Consider the following 3,278-nt stretch of genomic DNA (forward strand, 5'->3'; position numbering starts at 1 on the left):
GGGTCTGGCTGCCAGCTGGGCGGATGCGGTTCAAGTTGTAAACATACCGGCATCGTGGACGTTGCCCGTGAGGTCCATGTCGCAAGACGAAAGGCGCGGACGATCCGGGCCCTACCGCCGGGGCGACCGACCTCGCTCCAGTCGCTGTGCCAGCCGGGATGCGGCTCACTTTAAAGCGAGTGCCTTCCCTACACTCCCAAAGTCCGACATCTCCCGTCTTTGCCTTGTCCGGTCCCGTCCACGCTGAGGTTGCCATATTGTATGTGCTGCTTGTTTCTTTATGAAGGCGTTTTATTCAGTCTGTTGAGCTGTGTATTTAACCTCTTCGCTGCCAGAAGGGGCCTGTAACTCATATTGGGGTTATTAGAGGGACTATGAGTGCATTTATTCCTGAGACATAAATATAATTTCTTACAAATATTTCCTTGTCGCCGTCTGCTTTCCCTTGTGTATCTAAAACCAAAACTAAGGTACGGGAGGGTTAGAACCCCGTCAGCTGTGTCTCATTACGGACATTTCCCTTCACTTCCTGTCCTGTAGACGCAACAAGAAGTGAAAGGATATCTTTCCGATGGAAGGGAAATCCCTTCTTAAGGTCCCCACACACCTTACGATAATCGTACGATAATGGCGGGAAATCCCGCGATCGTACGATTATCGTAAGGTGCGTGGAAGCCGTGCGACCTCTACTACTGTAAGGTCGCACGACTTTGAACTTACGGACATGTTCGAAAACGCGCCGAGCATCGTACGACGTTCGGCGGGTGTGTGGCATGTCCGTACGATAACAGCCGTACGGGCCGGTGTGCGCAAGCGCACACTGTCTGTTCGGCATTGCCGTCATCGGAAGCCCGCCCCTCAGGGGGCGTGGCTTGCGATCGCAAGTATGATCTGCCTATGCAAGATGGGCAGATCGTACGTTTTTTTAAGTACCTTACAACCATCGCAAGACAAAAGTCTTGCGATGGTTGTAAGGTGTGTGCCCAGCCTTAGTCACCATAAAAGGTGTGTTCATAGAGCGTTGGATCCAAAAACAAGAGGATTAAAGAGGAACTTTACCCAAATCTTCAAAATGACAACAAAAGCACCTTTAGAATGTTCCGTACTGACAATCTACACACAGATACTTCTAGATAATTGCCGGCTTTGTATTCTCTGCACCTTATTTCTCTTTTCTTCCCCAGTCTTCTGACAGCGGCCATTTTAACTAAGAGTAGATTACTAGATCTAAGAAACTGGGCTTGTTTTACTCCTGGAGATCTATGCTCTATAGATTACCCTTTTTGAGGTGGTCTGTCTACCGTACCAGTAACCCAGTAACAGCATACAAAGAACAAGGCAGACTGCCTTCAAAAGGGAGACAGTCTTAAGGTCCCCACACACCTTGCGATAATCGTACGGTAATGGCGGGAAATCCCGCGATCGTACGATTATCGTAAGGTGCGTGTAAGCCGTGCGACCTCTACTACTGTAAGGTCGCACGACTTTTAACTTACGGACATGTGGCATGTCCGTACGCTAAAAGCCGTACGGGCCGGTGTGCGCAAGCCCACACTGCCCGTTCGGCATTGCCGTCATCTGAAGCCCGCCCCTCAGGGGGCGTGGCTTGCGATCATCGCAAGTACGATCTGCCTATGCAAGATAGACAGATCGTACGTTTTTTTAAGTACCTTACAACCATCGCAAGACAAAATTCTTGCGGTGGTTGTAAGGTGTGTGCCCAGCCTAAGGGTTAACCAAAGATTGGTCTGTCCCGATCTTTGGTTAACCCTTAGGCTGTCTCCCCTTTGAAGGCAGTCTGCCTTGTTCTTTGTAAAGATTACTAGATCTCCCTTTACTTCCTGGAACTCTGGCACATGTGACTAGGACATGTGACCGCTCACATCATCTCAGGGGAGGAAAATGCCCTTTCCCTGAGATCTCGTGAGATTACAGATGAGATTTCCCAGCAATGCTCTGCTGATGTCACCTTCCCAGGATGCAATGCTTGGGCACAGATTACATCACCAGGAGGACCAGGAAGTGGAAAGACGTTTGTAAGTAAATGAAAAATATGCTTGCTGAGCTAATGAATGTGAGATGATTTCATATCAGTAGAGGTGATGTGATCTTTAGTCAAAGGGGGTAAAAGTTTGCTTTAAAAGGAGAACTATGGGGGGGGGGGAGTGCTTTTCACTCACCTCATAGTTCTAGCCGACCTGTGACAATGAGACTGTCAAGGGTCGGCTCAGTAGATCGGGAGGTGAGGGAACACATACCGGCGTTCGCTCACCTCTCGATCCTGTCAGGGGAGGGCTGGATTCCCCCCTCCGATCCTCCAGCGTTGACTGGCAGAACGGACGGGGGAGGGGGCGGTTACAGCTGACTCTGCCTCTAGATAGGCAGAGCCAGCTGTCACTCACACAGCTGGGCGGATCCAGACATAATTGTCGGGATCCGCTCCGGCGTCTCTGTATACCGCGAGCTGTGGCTCCCTATATACTGAGCTTAGGGTGACGGGAGGACGCTAGTTTGTGTCCTCCTGTTACCCTAAGGAGAACTATGGGGAAAAGCCCTGACCCCATAGTTCTCCTTTAAGGCCCTTAGATCCGGATTTTAGAGTCAGCTCTCCATCAGCCAGGGTATGCTTGGGGGGTCCACTGAGTAGTAGAGTGAGAGCACCACAGATACCATGCAAGTCCGGTTCATTTTTTTCCCACATGACAACAGCTCACAAGAAAAGCCATCATGTGCCACGACGAGGCTCAACACCCCCCCTAGTCATGACGGCTGACCAACAAAATTACACAAATAATAATTAAAATCTGTTTAAAAGTGGAACTTAATTTAGCTCCTCTCGCTTCCTCCCCGGCACCCAGGTAAGTGACGCACCCGGCCATCCACATGATTCATCAGGTGGGTCCATCAATGAGCCTTGGCCGCCCATGACCTTGTCGCCAGTGCACCGGTTTTCCTTCCTTGGGCCACTTTTGGTCGGTTCTGACCGGGAACATCGCACAAGAGCTGCAGTGTTGGAGTTGCTCTGACCCGGTTGTCTACACGTCACAATGTCAGAGTCCCTCAAATCCTTCCATGTGTCCATTGTTTCTGCTTCCAACACATTAACTTCAGGGACAAAATGTTCACTTCCTGCTGAATATATCCCCCCCACTTCCAGGTGTCATTGTAATATATCCCCCCAATTCCAAGTGCCATTGTAATGTATCCCCCCCACCTCCAGGTGTCATTGTAATATATCCCCCCCACCTCCAGGTGTCATTGTAATATATCCCCCCCCC

Source organism: Nanorana parkeri, unplaced genomic scaffold, assembly GCF_000935625.1.
Source record: "Nanorana parkeri isolate BGI_ZX_2015 unplaced genomic scaffold, ASM93562v1 scaffold658, whole genome shotgun sequence".
NCBI lineage: Eukaryota > Metazoa > Chordata > Amphibia > Anura > Dicroglossidae > Nanorana > Nanorana parkeri.